At 43.1% G+C, this 20,160-nt stretch overlaps 1 protein-coding gene across 7 annotated transcripts in view; it reads right to left on the bottom strand.

Moving 5' to 3' along the window:
* The window catches only part of WDR7 (WD repeat domain 7), a 307,789-nt gene extending 289,865 nt beyond the window's left edge, over window positions 1-17,924 (bottom strand). For 3 of the 7 annotated variants that reach the window (XM_084832960.1, XM_084832962.1, XM_084832961.1), the window contains exon 1: window positions 17,711-17,920. The gene's annotated coding sequence lies outside the window, so the exon portion shown is untranslated. Of the gene's footprint in view, window positions 1-17,710 lie in introns of all 7 variants that reach the window. The other 4 variants (XM_084832958.1, XM_084832957.1, XM_084832964.1 and 1 more) reach the window with 2 other exon arrangements.
* Between the last annotated feature and the right edge of the window lie 2,236 nt (window positions 17,925-20,160).

Below are 20,160 nucleotides of genomic sequence, written 5' to 3'. Positions count from 1 at the left end.
CAAGTGCTGTGTGCTGGCCCAGGAAGAGACTAAGCTTGTTCACATCTCGCTAAAACCATAATTTGACTATGTTTGGACGTATCCTCATCAGGGCAACATCTAAATATTGTATCTATCTTAATGACCTATCTCTCCAAGCATGCTGCATTGCCAGAAATGAATCCTTTTGATATGCAAGTGATGGAAAGCACCACGCTATTAGGACTATCAACCAAAGGCAAACTTGGAATTGCACCCCTTCTGGAAGTCCTGCTCCTTGAACGTCTGTCAAAAGCCACAGGCCTCCTGGGACCCAGTACTTTTGCTTGTTCTTTGCCTTGCTCAACACTGCAACTAGTTACTCCCGTGTACTGCCCTTTTTCCCATTCCCGGTAAACCATCTACCTGTGTGCAACAAAGTACTGACTGTGCCCTACTCCCAGCCTCTGAGTCTTGGCGGTTTGATGTTGCTCCTTATTCCCACCAGTCTCATTGCCTGAAATTGTCTTTCTGGAACTTAGCTTAGATCCTCAGTAAACTCTGCAGACAAACCTTGCATAATATGAGCTGAAAGACAGATAGTCGATAGCATGTTGAAGCAGAAAGTTTTATTCAGGGCTAGCCCTAAGATAAATAGCACCTTGGGCAAAGAGTGCCTTTGGTGCCCCACCCCCCATGGTCAGTTTTGCGGGGCCACCCAGAGGAGTTATAGAGCCTGGTGCAAGTGTGATGTCCATCAAGAATTACATTGCTCAAAACCTTGATGTCTCAGCCACTGTGCTACAGTTTGCACAAGCCAAAGTTCGAAACACCACATTCTGAGCAGTGGCAGTGCACTATGCAATGCAGCACAACTATCACAGGTTTTACTTACAATAGTTTTTGTTTTGTAGCACTTCCTATCTTTTGCTAAGCATTCTTTATTTTAGAATATCCACTATTTTATCTTTAAAAATAATGTTATAAATAAAAAAGGTAACAGCTGACCTCTCACAGCTCCAGCTTTACTTTATTATTTATATAGTGCTTATAATGCTTACAATATTTGAAGTGCTAAATGCTTGGTAATGTGGCCTCAAAGTAAAGCTGTGTTCCACTGATTTTTACCTAGCACAAATGACATCAATGTAGAAATGGAAAAAGAAACATTTGTTGTTCAGTCGTGTTCGACTCTTCGTGACCCCATGGACCATAGCACGCCAGGCCTTCCTGTCCTGCGCTCTCTCCCGGAGTGTGCTCAAGTCCATATTCATTGCATCGGTGATGCTATCTAGCCATCTCATCCTCTGCAGTCCCCTTCTCCTTTTGCCTTCAATCTTTCTCAGCATCAGGGTCTTTTCCAGGGAGTTTTCTCTTCGCATTAGGTGGCCAAAATATTTGAGCTTCAGCTTCAGTATCAGCACTCAGGGTTGATTTCCTTCAGGATGGACTGATTTGACCTCCTTGCAGTCCAGGGGACTCGTAAGAGTCTTCTCCAGCACCACAGTTCGAAAGCATCGATTCTTTGGCGCTCAGCCTTCCTTATAGTCCAGCTCTCACAGCCATATGTTGCTACTGGGAAAACCATAGCTTTGATTATACGGACCTTTGTCGGCAAGGTGATGTCTCTGCTTCTTACTATGCTGTCTAGGTTTGCCATAGCTTTCCTCCCAAGGAGCAAGCGTCTTTTAATTTCATGGCTACAGTCACTGTCTGTGGTGATCTTGGAGCCCAAGAAAATAAAATCTGTCACTGCTTCTATTTCTTCCCCTTCTATATGGCATACTTAAAAGCTAACTGAAGGAAGATTATTTTTGTAGTTAGTACCCAAACAACCTATAGACCCTTGAAAAAAAAGTTACAGACACTTGCTTTTTGCCACCCTAGCTCATTGCAAGCATTACATTAAAAAAACACAGCCACTGAGCTCAGCTTGGCGCCCCGCTCAGCTCGGTGCCCTGGGCGATTGCCCAGCTTGCCCACCCCTAAGGCAGGCCCTGGTTTTATTTACGTTTTGGCCTAGGTGAGCTATCAGAATTGTTTTGCACTTTTAAATGGCCATTTCCTTCCCTTCTCTAATCAAATAAAGTTTTACATGTCTTTCAGGTGGTGTGTTGCAACTGTTCTGATAATTGTTTGAAGTCAATAAATCTTGAAGCAGGTATAGCTTATTCAGAGCACGCCAATTTATTTCAGTTTTCTGAATAGCTTCTGTTTACATCAAGCTTCCATTATCTAAACTACGTATCTCCCCTTAGGCATAGAATGTGTTTAGACCAATCACATGCAAGGAAACACACATCCTGTACAAAGAGAAATCAAAATATACAAAACATGACTGTGCTTTTATGTCTAAGACTACAATCATAAACTGACTTATATGGGATTGAGTTCCATTGAACTCAGTGGGGCTTACTTCCACATAGACATGCTTAGGATTGTGCTGTAGGCAAAGAATAATCCCATGTTGATAATGAGTTGCAGGTATTTTTTGCATAGAATAAAGCACAAAATTAACAATATTTAATGGCAAGAGCCAACTAAATTAGAATCTACAACAAAACAAATTTTAAGATAATATAAATTTCTAAGTTTAAGTGTACAACTCCATGGATAAAATTGAGGCTTTTTATTTTCTACCAAGAGGGCTATTTCCCAAGTTACTACTTAAAATATGGAATTTTATTCCTTTGGAGAAAGACATACAAATGTTTGATCAGAATCAGTAGTACATTTAAGAAGCTCTCACCAGACCCACAGCTTGCAAAGTACTGTTGCAACATTATACCTTCCTCACTCTTTCCCTGCCATGTGCATAATGAACCCTTGGAAGGTACCGCAGGCTCACACTTGCTGGCGCAACCACCACACATTCTGGGGAAGTTTGGAAGGGCTAAATATGCATAAGCTCCCCTAAGCAACTGATAGGAACCCCATTATTTGTCTGGTGATGCTGTGCTTTTGCAAAACTTAAATGGAATTGCAGAATTTGGTTTTCAGAATTCAGCATTTTGACAGTTTCAGCCTCCGCAAGCTTCTAGGCCTTGAGGCCACAAAGATGAGCTTGAAAGCATGCAGCCAATGTGGAGCAAAGTTTCAGCAGCTTGTGGGAGGCAGCACTAAGCTTTCAAATGGCAAGGTGGACTTTCATTACCCTGTATAGCTCTTCTCCAATCGTCATGACAGAACAGCCGAATTATTTATTTATTATTACATTTATATCTCACCATTCCTCCATGGAGCTTGTTTTGAACCTAAATTTGGAAGCCGAAATTGCTAGTCTCCACTTCTCAATAACTCAGCTTTGTGTGGGTTGAATGGTTTGTAAGGTCTCTAGAAGACAGGCAACCATAAAAATCACATTTACTAACTGATATTATGATCCTTCAGTTTCACAATCACAACTAAGAAATATGTTTAGCTTTGAATGTAGTCTAGACACTCTGATTTTGAGCTAAGTCAGTGAAAGGCACAGACTGTTAACCAGAGCTGGAAAAGTATTTCAGGCTTCCTGATAAGCAGCATTAAATATTTAAGAACTATCACTGCATTCTTAGGCAGTAGCCCTGCACAAAACTGAACATATTTTTAAATTTTGTAGCACCAAGTTTTAGATGCTAGAGATGTTCAATCCTGCAACTGTGTATGGATCACCTACACAACTGAACAAATGCTAAGAAACACATATGCCCAACAAAATTTCCTTTTTAAAAATGTCATTGCAATATTCAGCCAAAACAGATGACTTCAAAAGAGCCAAATATCAATATTTTCAGCACAATATAGAATGTATATGACTATCCTGCAGTATTTCCACATTTAAATAATCAACTTAAGATTACTTTTGCTATTTATAACATAATGGACTTCGTTAAAAATTGTCCATGTAGCATTCACAATATACAACGTTGACACACATATACACACTTTAATATGGGTGTATGGAAATTATGAGGTATCTACCAAATATGACCAAGAAGGATAAGCTGTATCACGATTCACAATGGAAATCTACTGCCACTAAGCTTTCACAAATAAAGTATTAAATCTATTCAAAGAAGAAACAATGTTTCCATAACTACCTGCTTCCTCCCATTTTTTTAGTATGGAACTTCAGTGCTTTTAATAATGTCTTCATTTTCAAAATGTACAAGCTGATTTTGACAGAGAATAGGCTGGTTAGAACAGACAAAGCTTCTCTATCATTACATTTAGAATACCAAATATATCCCAGTGCAAAAATCAATATTTTTACATCAATGATGGAAAACTACAGTAGCAGGCATATTTATTTGTTAACCAACAGTCTAAAAGCTCAAGGGCTATACATAATTATACTTTGAGATGCTTCTTTCCTGAAGGACTGGTGTTGGCAACTGGGTTTTTCCCTCCTGGAGGACATAAAAATATGCCATTAAGAATCACTTCACAAGGACCATCAGAAGAACCCTAAAACTCATTACAATTATGTTAAGAAAAACCCAATCCAAACATTCAGTCTGCAATGCTGTTAGATTCCCCTATGTTTTCAGCAACATTTTGTTGTTTTAATTGCTTTAGGTCATGTTATTTTTTATTTATGGTTCTCTTCCATATGTTTGTATTTATAGTTTTCTCTGCTAACTGGGCACCTCCAGTTAGAAAGGTGGCTGCTAGCAGCAATTATTATTAATACAATCCCAATACACTCTGTACTAGGGTGCAATGGCTTGTCCATAAACAACCGTTCAATGGCACACAATCAAAGTCATGCAAAGCAAAATATATAACTTCCTTGGACTACACAGAGTTTACTTCAAGCTAAAATTTATTAAGTTATGTCTCCCATTTGAAGAAACAGCATGCATACCCTATTTAATTCTAGAGAGCTGTGATTAGAGAGCACCACACCAACATGTACAGTGTGGTTGTTTACTGCTCTTAAAGAACAGCATACTTACGGCTCTTTCATTTCCCTCCTACCAAAAGCAGAAAAAATAGTTTTAAAGGAAAATTTTAATAAGGAAGAATAAAGACTATTCAAGGTGGCAAAAAACGATTTATTTATGAAATGCATGCCATGTAACCTAGAAAAATCTCTCCCACTCTGCTACAAATACTTCATGGGTCTTGCACTTCTGACCTGTCACAAAAGTCTAATTACAATCACAGTCATATAAACACATCTCTATCCACATCAAACTCTTCCAGCTGAAAAGCTTTTTGTTCAGCTAACTTACAGTTGTAACTAATATAATGTCCATCATTCTGAGGGAAGGCTTGTAAAGACTGGCATGCATGCAGCATCGCTCTGAGCAAAAAGAGACTTCTCACTCCTGTGTGGAATTCCTTCAGCAGGGGGTGGCTAAGCCAGTACCAGGAAGGGAAGGGAAATGTCCTCACTAGAAAACCATCTCCGACTGAATAAATGGCAGTTATTCACTTAACGTAGGAAGGGTACACTCAGGAACTTCACTGGTAGAAACTTAACCTGCTCCTGGTGATCCCAACCACTGAGAAAGAAGGGTTACAAACGGGTAACTAAGGCAAAGAAAAGTACAACAGAGATTGCACTCTGTTGCAGTGTAGAGATCAAGGGGAATCCCTGAAAATTGGGCAGAGGTCCTGGGGAGGATGAGGCTGCGAATTCTGCTTACACCAGCCCAGTTGTATGCACGTAACCCTGGATCCAACCTATTATTATGAAAAACTCAACCTTCCCCTGCCATTATTTGGGCCTCCCTTACATTTTAAGCATACACCATACTTATTTCATTTTAACATTCTATCAAAGGTGGTCCATTATTGACATTAGTCATTGCAACCTTCAGTAATAACTCATGAAGTAAAGGCTTAGGTTCTCCAGTATCAAATGCTAAGGAAAATTAGCCTTAACTGTGATCAACATTGGTGCCAATTTAACATTTCACCGCAATTAAGGCAGGTAAAAGGAGTTCACTCCCAAGAGGGACTGGCTGGGGGAAGCAGTGGCCCAGTTGGCACATAATGATTACCTAAGGATTGTTTAAAACACAGATAGTTGTGACTGCGCGGAAGTGAGCAAGCTGGCTCCTGCCTACTTGTCTTGCTTCCACTTTGTGAAACACAGAAACACCCTATTCCTGGGTTATTCACTGTGACATCTGAACCTGGATGGGTTGTTGAGGAAGAAACAACACAGAGTTTTAACACATCGTTTTAACAAACCATGTTTGAGTTAAAATTCTGGGATGCTTCACCCTCAACAACCCAGAGTTCTGGGTTTTGGCATCACAGTAAATAACCCAGGACGGCGGGGGGGGGGGGTGTTCCTGGGTTACTTTGCAAAGCAGAAGCAGGTGAGCAGTCAGGAGGCAGCTCACTCACTTGCTCCCACAGATTTATGACTAACGCATGGTTTAAATAACCCATGCGAGCCGAGAAGTCGAGACGTGTGAACCAGATTAGTGTGTGATCACAGAATTTGCTGATGATCCTTCAAGAACTGTTAACAGTGCCCCAAACATTACAACTGCACTGCCTATTAAATATATGTAGAAGATCATCCTATATTCCAGCTTCATTTTTCCACATGCCATTTCTTATGCAGCCAAAACAGCACAGCCACACGAAAAAAGGATATTAGCAGACTCTGGGTAATCCTGAGGTATCCAGAAGTTGAGGGGAAAAAGTATTTATAAAAAAAATCCTAAAAGGGATGCAAAAAATATCCCAGGGAGGACTGGATGTGCTCAGTGACCATGAAATGCTAACTACTGAGGGATGGGAGAACAGAGCAGGGGGAATGGAATAGAGTGACTGGGATCCTGAACAGTAGCACCTCTCACGGCAACGTTTTGTTGCAGGCCCCACTTGTGACATATTCACCTTGTTTATTTTTTGAACTTAGTTTATCCTGGTTCCCAGCTTCTGTCCTGCGACCTGAAGCCTACATAATTGTCAAAACAGTCTAATACCAATATGTAACATAGTGAATGTTCAAAAGGAATGAATGAAGGGAAAAATGGACACATGCTTTAAAAATGGGTCCATGTTGAAGATTAGACTTAAACCCCGGGTCTGAACATATTAAAAACTATTTCAAGAACCATGTTGTTGTTTAAGAGTTAAAAGCATACAGAAGGGCAAAATAAATATTAAAGGTTTCCTTGATTCATTGTTATTCACTTTAAATGAGGATTGTTTAATACAAACAAACCCTAAGTGGTGACTAGAGAATTCTGTAACTGTGCATTCCAATCATGCGTCATAAGGGCCGGCGTCAGCCGTCAGCACCATGGGGCAGCTGCCAAGGGCCTGTACCCTTAAAAAGGCCCACTGCTACCTAACCGCCACCCTTGATCTGCCAGTAGCCCTCCCACAACTTGTAAGGATGAGATGCCAGAAGACAGCAGGAGGACACCCCCCTCCTCTCAGGCATTGGTGCTCACTGCTCACATCATCTGTGGGTGCTGGAAAGCTGAGCACTGGCAGAGGAATCAGGAGACGTTGGCTGGGGAGGAGGAGGGGGAAGATGTGTGGCACAGCAGCCTGGGAGAGCTTCAAAATGCCACTGGCTACCTGGGAGAGACTTGGACGAAGCAAAGAGTCAGGTTGCTGGAGAGCAGCTACATCGCACTCTTTTGGAGGACATATGAGGCTCCCCTTCTGGGCTGGGAGTGGGTGCTTGACAGAAGGGCACCTCAGGCAGGGACGAAATGATGTCATTCAGCCCAGCCTCTAACATCCTTTGGCCCATGGCAGGCAGGGCGAAGGGGTCTCTAGCCCCACCTCTGGGAGACACAAAGAATAACTTTTTAAATATTTACATTTTGTTTGTTTTCATATGATTGTAATTAAACAGTTCTATTAAACTGTTTAAAACAAACATAGGACCACAAGTCTTGGCAAAAATCACCCCCAAATAGTCTCTGTGGGAGATGAATGCTCTTATTTCCTGTTTAGACCGGACAATTTTCAGCAATATGATCAAATCCTATCCAGCCCTCAAAGGGGATATAAGTCCTGCCTGGTGCCTCTTCCTCCTCAGGAAGCTCCTTTTGGAGCTTTCACAACGGAGTGTGGCTGAGGGACCTAATGGAGCAATTTGTTCCTAGCTCTGTTAGCAAGCATTACATCCAAACCCAGGACTCTGGCTTGTCTCTCCCCCAACAAAAAAGAGTTGTAACCCAAGAACAAACCCGGGCTTACAACTTTGGCTTATCAGGGGAGAGAAAGATGTAGAGTTCTGGGTTTGGACGCAACGGGCTTGTTTAGCCACTCATACCGGCAGGAGGCGCCAAGCTTGAGCAATTCAGCCACATGCAACTAGCATGTGGCCTCACTCATGGTAACCCAGGGTTTAAAAAGAAAAAACTTGGCCTACCTCTGCATGTGAACCAGGCTGTTGTGTCCAAAGCGCTCCCCACAAACAAACCATAGTTAGTTAACCAGCTACAAAACATAAACAGAAGCCATGGTTTGATCTTGGCTTACAAAGTTTGGCTTGTTTAAACTATGGCTTGTTGCAATGTCTGAACCCATAATTCTGGTTTATCCCTGGCTTGTTTGCATTGCTGTCCACCCTGAAACTGAGGCACGCAGCAAAAGCAACCTGAAAACAAAACCACTCTGAAGGCTGGCAAATGGGCGGGAAAGTAACAAACCAGAAACAGGGAAAATGAGCCACAGTTTTATATGCAAAACAATTCATGACTAAAGCAAAAAATAACAACGGATAATATAAAGCGTTATGTGAGAATGCAGCCACACAGTGAAATGTGCTCTTGTATTTAATGGGCATGAAAATTATTTGTTTTTGGCAAAGTGCTGCGAATAAAAAACTAAATCACTATTTTTAGCCTGACCAGTTGGAGGGCTTTTAGAAAATTAAGTGGGCAGTTTCAGTCCTAGTTGCCATGGAGACAAATCCACAGCAGCGATCATAATCAGGCTATCATTATCAGCAGGAGGCCCCAAGATTGAACTGACCTAGAAAATTAGCTATGCCACTACTTAAAAGGGTAATCCCCCAACACAGCAGAGGGAAGGAACTCTGAGAATATGCCAATAAATGCAAACATTAACTCACTTGTGCATTCGCATATGTTCTTTCTGTATCTTCTTTAGCCTGAAAAACTTTAGGCTTCTGTTACTTACAAACCCTTTTTTTAAAAAAAGTAGCACCAAAAGAGGAATAAAATTTTGAAAGATTTAATACTTTTTAAACATAAAAAGAGTATTTTGAATGCACACACCTAGATTTCTAGAAATTATGGAACGTTTCATAAGTACTGAAATGCTTGCCTTTTTTTTCTTATTAGGATGACACACAATCCAAACCTTGGGTGCAAGTTGAAATCTTTTTTTTTTCTCCAGTCAGTTTCATTGGTCACCCAATCCTGGGTCAAGATTATTGCAGCTCATAAAGCAACACAATTATGCTGTTCAGATGATCGGACAACCCACCGCGGCTTATTTAAGCCACAGTGGGCTGTGGCAGGTGCCAGCTGCCATTCTGTTTAACCCTCACAGAACCCACAGTTCCCAGTTTTAGACAACATGACAAGCCGCAGCTGTGGCTTGAATGTTCAGAAACCACCTGGCACGTGCTACAGCTCACTGTGACTTAAACAAACCATGGTGGGCAGCAGTGATCATGCGAAGAAGAGTAAATAGCTTGATTTTGAACATAACACAGATTGATTACTTTTGCCACCAATTCGATTTTGCTCCCTTCATATGCTGCTACAAGCCCTATCCTTCAAGATTCATGTCGGATAAGGTATTATACAATATGTAGTATAACAATCTGCACACTTATTTGGGAGCAGGCTCAATATTAAATGCATAAACATAAATATTACTTTAAATACATCCCATGAAATCTGGTTGATTCATGCAATACTTGTATGAATGCCTAAAGACTGGAAACGAACAGAAATCACATACAATATGGTTCTGCAGAGTGACTAAGAGATTGGCCTTAAAAAAGTTGAAATCAAGTTATATTGGGTATACAACTTGCGTACAGGCAGCACACAAACAAGTGACATGAATGAAAAGGAAGAATGAAAATATATTTATATGGGGGGCGATTCCTAGAACTTTTTACCAGTTGATGAGTAAAGCACTTAATTTCCCTCCTTTTCTTTTTTTCCTTTTTAGTTTTATCTTGCCTGTTATGTTTAATTTTTCTCTCTTATTTCCAGAGGGCGCATAGTCACTCTGTATTGTATATTCAGAGGGTGGTTTGAAATATATAGAGGAAACAGAGATTGGGCTATACTAGGAAAGGGGAACCACTGGCTCCCAGAGACATAACCTGGTCCACAAAGGTTCCCCCTTCCCACCACGGCGGCTTGGGCTCCCTCTGCAGGCCGCCCCTCCGCTCCTCAAGCAGAGGAGTCCATGTTGTTATCTCTGATCTGTGACTGGAGATATAGCATGGAATCCCTCTGCGGGGAGCTCCCCGGCCCAATTAGGAGGGCGAGCCATATGAAGCAGAATCCCTGCTTTATCACTAATCACAGATGGGAGATAATAGTGGGGAATCCCCTTACTTAGTGCTTTCCAGCTGAGAGGGCAAGTGGCACACTAAGTGCTCCCCCAACTGAAGGCACCAGACAGTTTCTGCAGACAGCAAAGCCACCCACTGCCAATTCACCAGGTGGATCATCCACCTGTCGCTTCTGCCAGCTTGGCTTCGTCTGCCTCACATATTCAACCAATGGGAGAAGGCGTGGGGCAGGGGAAACTGCCCTACTGACATGCTGCATGGATGATCTACCTGGCACCTCAGGCAGGGACCATTCAGCCTGGCCCCACCCCCTGAAATCATTTGGCTCACAGAAGGCGGGGGGGGGGGCATCCAGCCCCACATTCAAACTACTTCTCCACCTCTGGGAGACACAAAGAAGAGCTTTTAAAATGTTTTACATTTTGTTTGTTTTCATATGACTGAAAATCCTAATAAACTGTTTAACACAAACATTGGACCACAAGTCTTGGCAAAAATCATTCCCAACTAGTCTCCGTGGTAGATGAATGCTCTCATTTTCTGTTTAGGCTGGACAACTTTAAGCAGTATGATGGTTTACAGATTTTACAAAGAACATTATTAATGTTCTGATGTTATCCTCCTCATACTCATTCTGGTGCAGTATTAGAATTGTCTTTCATAATTTCATGCAAAAAGAAAAAGGTTCATTCAAGCTGTCACAATACAAATTATGCAACATACATATAGTTTAATATTCCACACATGTGTTGAATAATTATTTTTGTTTCCTTAGAGAAAAATAATAAGTTCCATTTATGAAGAAGACTTCCAACCCTTCCAGAATTTGACTTAAACTGGCTCCCAGAGACATAACCTGGTCCACAAAGGTTCCCCCTTCCCGTACTAAATCGTACAAAAACATTAGACTTACTACTTGCAACATGCAGATGTTCTACAACTTTGTATGGTAGCAATACTGCAATCCAGCCTCCTGTTCTGAAATTTATGCAAGAATAGAAAATGGAATTTCCCACAGTCATGAGTTACCTCTCAGTTCCTGAAGCAAGCTCACATTGTTGAGCACCCCTTGTTCAAAACAAAAACCCATAGTATTACATCTCACACTTATTCAGACTATATGCTCCTCAGTCAGATTTATATTTCATGGCCCTAATCCATAAAGAGTTATGTTCCTAAGTAATTATGTTAACTTCAGATGGGACATTTGTCAGTGACAGAAAAAAAGCATTCACAGGGAACTTTATAGGTTTGCATTTGCACATGTGCTGTAAGGCTGCAATTCTATGCACTCTTACTTGGGAGTAAATCCAGCAGAGTAAACAAGCTTAGCAACAATCCCAAGGTATTGGTTTAAGGATTTGGGCCTGGAGGTGTAGTTTCTACAGCAAACACTAGGTACTTTCATTTACTGCTCATTATCTGACCAATTCCTATTTTAGTAACAGCAGCCACTTAAGGATCAACGGCACAAAAAAATTGTCAAGCATGTAATTTGAAGGGGAGGAAACCCCAATTGGGAAGCAGGACAGTGAAATTCAACACAGCATAAGGACAGAATGGTCACATTCAGTGCCCAGCATGGGTCTGAGAGCTGCAGCTACAGGGTTATATCCAATGTTTGTTGTTCAGTCGTTTCTGACTCTTCGTGGCCCCATGGACCATAGCACGCCAGGCCTTCCGGTCCTCCGCTCTCTCCCAGAGTGTGCTCAAGTCCATATTCATTGCATCGGTGATGCTATCTAGCCATCTCATCCTCTTCTGTCCCCTTCTCCTTTTGCCTTCAATCTTTCCCAGCATCAGGGTCTTTTCCAGGGAGTTTTCTCTTTGCATTAGGTGGACAAAATATTGGAGCTTCAGCTTCAGTATCTGTCCTTCCAATGAGCACTCAGGGTTGATTTCCTTTAGGATGGACTGATTTGACCTCCTTGCAGTCCAGGGGACTCGTAAGAGTCTTCTCCCGCACCACAGTTCGAAAGCATCAATTCTTCGGCGCTCAGCCTTCCTTATAGTCCAGCTCTCACAGCCATACGTTGCTACTGGGAAAACCATAGCTTTGATTATATGAACCTTTGTCGGCAAGGTGATGTCTCTGCTTCTTACTATGCTGTCTAGGTTTGCCATAGCTTTCCTCCAAAGGAGCAAGCGCCTTTTAATTTCAAGGCTACAGTCACCGTCTGCAGTGATCTTGGAGCCCAAGAAAATAAAGTCTGTCACTGCTTCCATTTCTTCACCTTCTATATGCCAGGAAGTGATGGGGCCAGATGCCATGGTCTTAGTTTTTTTAATGTTGAGTTTCAAACCAGCTTTTGCACTCTCCACTTTCACCCTCAACAAGAGGCTCTTGAGATCCTCTTCGCTTTCTGCCATTAGGGTGGTATCGTCTGCATATCGGAGGTTGTTGATAATTCTCCCGGCAATCTTAATTCCGAGCTGTGATTCATCCAACCCGGCGTTTCTCATGATGTACTCTGCATAGAAATTAAATAAGCAGGGCGACAATATACAGCCTTGTTGTACTCCTTTCCCAATTTTGAACCAATCGGTTGTTCCATGTCTGGTTCTTACTGTTGCTTCTTGTCCCTCGTACAGGTTTCTCAGGAGACAGGAAAGGTGGTCTGGTACCCCCATCTCTTTAAGAATTTGCCACAGTTTGTTGTGATCCACACAATCAAAGGCTTTAGTGTAGTCAATGAAGCAGAAATAGACGTTTTTCTGGAATTCTCTTGCTTTCTCCATGATCCAGCGAACGTTGGCAATTTGATCTCTAGTTCCTCTGCCTCTTCGAAACCCAGCTTGTACTTTCGGTAGTTCTCGGTTCACATACTGCTGAAGCCTAGCTTGTAGGTTTTTGAGCATAATATCCAATGTTAGTCCAACTTAAATCCTATTCATTGCAATGAGTCTACTCTAGGTAGAACAAACACTGGATACAACCCACAGTTTCTCTACTGCAATGCATAAGGGAAGGACAGAAGTTGTGTGTTTGCGTGCGTGCGTGCGTGCGTGCGTGGGGGAGTTGTTGGATGTTCACTCTCCTGCCTCTTTTTCCTGCAACTCCCCTCACACACCTGCTTTTTCACCTGTTGACATGACAAATAAGGATCTACAACCTCCGCTGGGGGAAGAGTAACTGGAATGGGGAATGAAGAAACCCACTCTACTTTCCTCTTGCAAATAGCCACTCCCCACTGACATTCATTTTCAGGAAGTAACTTGCAACCAGAGTTCTCATGTGTGTCAGATACCAAATCCATAATTCTATGATGCCTCTTCTGTAGAGTTACCACAAATAGCAATGGTTGTTTATAATACACTGCCTGCCACAGGACTTGTTGATTTTTGTGAGTCAGAACTGGCACTTTTGGAAACCTTATGCTTTAACAGTTGATGGCCTTATTACCAGCAAGATGTGCAAAACTATTTGTGCTTCTCCCCCACCCCCGGACTTGGTGTTTCTTGCTACATTGCCCTGGGATGTGCCACCATCTTGTTTTGGTAGACACTGATTTGAATGCTTTGATCTGAATTGTTTACTTTATTAGATCTTTGTCATTCCATTTCCACAACGAATGTCTTCCAAGCAAGCCTGTGCATATTTTCTCAGAAATAAAGCCCACCATGCTTCGTATGTCTTTTGATACATTCACGTCTGACTGTATGAATGATATAAAATCTTATCAGAGTTGGGAATATAAGAAATAAATCAACTTATTGACTATCTGAACATTGTTAATGTGGGTTTGCCACAGCTGAGTAGAAGTTATGAAAACAAAAAGGTTATCACTTGAACCAATGTCCACTCAGCGAGATGAAAGATGAACTTGCTTTAGATCAAAACACTTAACTTATAACAGAGAAAGTGAAATTTACAACTAATCAGTGAGCACAGAACAAAAGGTTCTTCCACTATACTTCTGCCAATAAACTCAGGCCAGCTTTTCAACACATTTTTATTCTTGACAGTTCCAGTTGGCCCAACAGGAAAGGATGAAAAGAGCTAATAAACCTTCACACAGAAGAATTTAATAAAACACCCAATTCATAAATTCATAATAAAACACCCAATTCATAAATGCTAGAAAGACGCATTATGACTGCCTGTCTCTTGAAATTTCTGTAAGACTTTGATGAACTCCTTCCTGGCCCAACCTAGCCTTCATAATTGGTTTTAATATATTTGTTTTTATCATATAAGGCACTCTGAGAGCTTCGGTTATAAGGCCACGCATGAACTGAAATAATAATAATTTTCTTATCAGCACCTTCCCTGCTACTTCGATTTCCCTCAACACTCACTCACTGTACCATCTTCTTCACAGCACCTAGCACATTGTCAAAAACTGACACGTTAACCTACTAACATTCATGCTGTTCTCATACTCTTTCAAGACATACAGATAATTCACCCTATTTTATATTTAAAACTACATCTTGCTTTTCTCATACAATCTACCAGAACAATCTTCCCAACACACATTTGTCAATCTTATAAAGGAACCAACTGCTAATATATAAAGGAACACTTACTTCTGCATTAATAATGAACTCAAATAATAAAATGTAAGGTATCAATAGCAAAGTAGCTACAGTTCTACCAAGCAGAGTCCCTGGTACAGGCAGAAAGGAAATGCCAGAATTCCAAGTTTAACAAGGCAAATAACTGGCAAGAAATACTTTGCTGCATCCTAAATGAGTCAAATTCACAGCAATGAATGGTACACACATAAGTCAGTGGAGGGAAAGGGGCATATCTCCCATTTAAATTATATATATATCAGACAACCCAACACTTTCCAGATATGAGATAGTGTGGGAAGCAGGAGCAGCTGGGAAGGACTGACAGAGAATATTTGCCACTCAATCAGTGTGACCCACTGCCCTAGAAGAGAGAGGCTGCATGGCAAGAGAAGAATAGAAGAGTGTCAGCCACCCAAATGCATCACCCACAGAAAAGGGCTGCCTCCAGGTGGCTCTCCAGTACCAGGGCAGGGAAAAATAGGGGAATCTAACACCCAAGCCACAGAACAACAGTGTAAAAAGTTACTGTAAAATTTACAATAACTTTTACAATTGTTATTGTAAAAGCAACAGTGGCCACCATCCCTGAGGAAAGGATCTTAAACTGCAAGATCAACAGGACATCAAACATTCATGTCAGCATTTACAAACATCAGATCCACCCGTGCGGATGTCAGAGTGTACCTTCTTCCCCGTACCACTACAAGTCACAATCCACTAAAGGGAAGGATCCTGAGCAGCCATAAAGAAGGATTATATGTTTTTACCAGAACTCCCACAACATTCCAAACACATCAGTGAATCTGACTGAAATGTCTTCAGACTGAAACTGAAAGGGACTTCATAGTATGTGTGTATGCATTGCTACTTCCCACATGCTCATCTCCTTCTGTTCAGTTTCACCAATGCTAGGACGCCCTGCTAATGCACAGAAGAGGGTTCCAACTTTGGGACTGAAGGCAGACCTGCCAAAATCAGAACCACCACAAGGAGAGTAGACAACAGGTGTCTGTTGCCATTAAAGGCAAGAGTTCACATGGCGGACACAGAAGCGAGTAGAACCAGTTAGTTGCTAAAAAGGAAGGAATTCAAAATGGGGTGGAGGGTATGAAAGTGACGCTCCTGCCACCCATTTCAAAGGAAGGAGATTGGCACACTTGGCACCAAGGAGATATGGATAGCCCTTTTGACTGAAGGAGAAGGAAGGGGGAACAAACCCTAGCAAAGCCCATCCAGTCATCACCCATGGCAGCCTGGTGCCCTCCAAATGTTTTGGACTTCAACCCCCATGAGTCCGTAACTAATGGTGAGGAATTCTGGGAGTTGTCGTCCAAAACATCTGGGGGGCACCAGGTTGGAGGAGGTTGACCTATGGTAAAGAAGAGATGGTGAAGTAGCAAGTAGATCACTTCTACAAGGGATTTTAGGAGTGGGGAAAGATTTATTTATTTATTTATTTATTTCTATACCACCCAATAGCCGAAGCTCTCTGGGTGGTTCACAAAAATTAAAACCAAACAACACACAATAAAACAATTTAAAATATATAGAACATTAAAACCACAATATAACAATACAACCACAATAAAACCTAGCAGCAGTGCAGGAGTTTAAAAAACAGATTTAAAACAGCAAAGATAAAAATTTAGAAAGCTAAAATGCTAAAATGCCTGGGAAAATAAAAAGGTCTTCACCTGGCGCCGAAAGGAATACAATGTAGGTGCCAGGCGAACCTCACTAGGGAGCTTATTCCAAAGCCGGGGTGCCACAGCAGAAAAAGCCCTCCTCCTAGTAGCCACACACCTCACTTCCTTTGGCAGGGGCTCACGGAGAAGGGCCGCTGATGATGATCTTAAGGCACATATGGGAGGAGGCGATCCTTCAGGTAACCTGGCCCCAAGCCGTTAAGGGCTTTGAATGTTAACACCAGCACTTTGAATTGGGCCCAGAAATGGACTGGCAGCCAGTGCAGCTGGAAAAGTACTGGCGTAATATGAGCTCGCAGGCCAGTCCCTGCTAACAATCTTGCTGCCCTATTTTGGACCAGCTGAAGTTTCCGGACCGTTTTCAAAGGCAGCCCCACGTATAACGCATTGCAGTAATCCAGACGAGAAGTTATCAGAGCATGGATAACTGTAGCTAGGCTGTCTCTGTCCAGATCAGGGCGTAGTTGGTATACCAGCCTAAGCTGATAAAAAGTGATCACACTTTGGGATTCCTAGATTCTTACCAGCCCCTAAGAAAAGAAGTCAAGTCTTCAACTGTGCATTACGTGTGCGTTTCTGACCTTTACATCACACTTCTTCCCAGCCGAGGAATCTCTTAGAGCAGCTACTCATGATGAAAGTCACCCGGGTTTTTAATTATTATTATTATTTTTTTAAGAGAAGCATGAAATGATACATGAGTAGGGGTGGGACGGGGGGGGGGAGTGCAAAACGGATGCCCGGAAACCCCTTCTGCTGGAGGTCCTGACAAGAGGGGCTTTGCTTTCCGAGCAGTCCCTCCCTGAGGAAGGGAGCACAGGCTCGTGTGGAAGACCTGAGGGTGGGAGGGTGAAGAGGGTGGCCGTTTATCTCTAAGAAGCGCCACTTTCTCAGCCCTGAAAAGAAAAAGGGAAGGGGGGATAACAACACTCTGAGGGGGGGAGGCAGGACACGCTTCTCCCCAACCTCCTCCGTGAAAGGGAAAGCCAGCCTTAGTCGGGGGGGGGGGTGTTAGAGCAGTGCCCCCACCTCCTCCAAAGACACGTACCTGGTCCAGGCGGGCCCTGCCTCTCCGCTGGGAAGGCGGACGCCCTCCTCCTGGGCTCCACTTCTCTCCTCGCCCGCCCGCCTTCCTGCCTGCCTGTCCACCGCCCGCCTGTCCACCCGCAAGCCCCTTCCCAACGCTGGTGCTGGAAATCAGCAGACGGGCTCCTCCAGCTGCCGCGACTCCTGCCGCAAGTGTCGCAAAACAGCGGCGCTTGGCGGCGGCCGCGTTCGCGGGCGAGCATGGGTGAGTGGAGGGAGGGAGGGAGGGAGGGAAGAGGCGCGGGCTGCCGTAGCCATGGAGACGGGAGGGGCCAGGCCTCAGGCGGCGCCCGACCGCCTCTTGTTATGTACAAGAGCAACCAGGAAAACGTGCACAGGATCGATAGGATATCAGTCCCATATCTTCCTTTTTTTCATTAACACTTATTACTAACGTGCAAAACCAACCAAGAGCCTTGTGTCGCCTTAGGTTGCAATCTTATGCATGTTTAAGACGGGAGGGAGGAGAAGTCCTACAGCTCCCAGCGTGCCCCAGCCAGCCATGCTGGCTGGGGCATGCTGGGAGCTGTAGGACTTTCCCCCCCCGGTCTAAATATGCATGGGATTGCGCCCTGGAAGACTAAGGAAGACTCATTCTGGCGCAAGCTTTGGTTTCCACGAAAACTTATGCCAGAATAGTCTATGCCAGAATAAATTTGTTAGTCTTTAAGTCGCCAGAAGACTCTTTGTTGTTTTTGCTGCAATGGACTAACGTGGCTGCTCTCTGGAAATGGGTATAATGTGCAAAAGTGCTTTATAGCGCGATGTTGTGCATGTTAACTCAGAGGTAAGGCGCACTTGTGTTCAGTGAGGCTCATTCCCGAATAGATGTGCAAATTTTTGAACCCGTATAATATTTTCATTTCCCTCTGTCCTTGCAGCCCTCTGAAATCACACTGTTTTGCCCGCTTAATAACTGAGGCTGCATTGCAATCCAATCCAGACATACTTGGTAGCAACCCGGTGAGACTGACTTCTTAGCAGTAGACATGTATAGGATTGCACTACAGGCTGCAATACTGGGAGGAACTCCCACTGAAATCAGGGGGATTTTCTTTCCAAGAAACGGGAAGAAAGACTTCGGATTAACCAGCACATAAGAAGCCTGTCATAGCCCTGTTTAGCGCTCGGAAGTAAACTCCGGTTATTTCAGAAGGGCCTAACTACCAAGTAAGTGTGCGTGGGAATGTAACCTTTAACTGTCCTGCCGTGTTTGGGGGGATAAAAAGGTAAAGGTGTCCCCAACCAGTCGTGTCCGACTCTAGGGTGCGGTGCTCATCCCCGTTTCTAAGCCGAAGAGCCAGCGCTGTCCGAAGACGCTTCCGTGGTCATGTGGCCGGCATGACTGAACACCGTTCCCGCCGAGGCGGTACCTATTTATCTACTTGCAATTTCTTGCTTTCGAACTGCTAGGTTGGCAGAAGCTGGGACTGAAGACGGGAGCTCACTCCGTCACGCAGCACTCGGGTCTCGAACTGCTGACCTGCCGACCTTCCAGTCTGCAGTTCAGCGTCTTAACCACTAAGCCACCACGGCCCCTCTTTGGGATAGGGATAGGGGGAATGAAATAAGAGGAATACAGACCACTATTTAAAGAGAGTACTCATCTCTATTCCTGAATCATTTGAACATGTGAACATTTATTAGATTCTGCCACAGCCCACCCTAGAGAAAAAGGAGTAAGGGTGCAATCCTATGCATGTTTATGCAAAAAAAAAAAAAAAGCCCTATAACTCCCAGCATGACTGGCTGGGGAATGCTGGGAGTTGAGGGGCTTTTTTCCTGTCTAAACATGAATAGGATTGCGCCACTAATCCTATTTACGAAGCAGAGCAGAAAAGGGGGGTGGGGTGGGAATCATCACTTGACTTCACCGAATTCATGGGAGGAATCAGGAATGTAGTCCTATTACTAAAGAGAAGATGAATAACATCACATAGACTCTAGGAGTCCCTAAGTTAGCTTTCCCCAACCTGGTTCCCTCCAGATGTGTTGGTCTGCAACTCCCATCATTCCCAGGTAGCTATTTGCTTTTGTTCATGAGGGTGAGAGAAAAACCTGAGTTCTCCACAACCAGGATTTGCTCGTCTTCTGCAGCAACTTACACGCAGATCGTTTTGGCCCTGATCCCAAGAAAGTCAGTTGTGCTTAAATCCCACTGAAATTAAGGGGGGGGGGTTAAATTATTGTACCATTGGTTTTAGTGAGACTTAAGTTATGACTGTGTTCCTATGCGCCTTTACTTGGGAGAAAGCCCATTGAACTCAGTGGAACTGTATTTTTAAAATGGCCAGAAGGGCGTTTTAAACGTCTGCACGCTGTGTAAAAAACATCAGTTTGGTTCATCACTCTTGTTTTAAGGTTGTCCGAAAAGATGAGAGGGAGGGGTGGAGGAGTGTCATGTGTTGATAG

This window comes from Heloderma suspectum, chromosome 2 (assembly GCF_057233095.1).
Source record: "Heloderma suspectum isolate Gila_16-S chromosome 2, 16-S_ref, whole genome shotgun sequence".
NCBI classification, from domain to species: domain Eukaryota; kingdom Metazoa; phylum Chordata; class Lepidosauria; order Squamata; family Helodermatidae; genus Heloderma; species Heloderma suspectum.
This window is presented reverse-complemented; position numbering and strand designations above follow the sequence as displayed.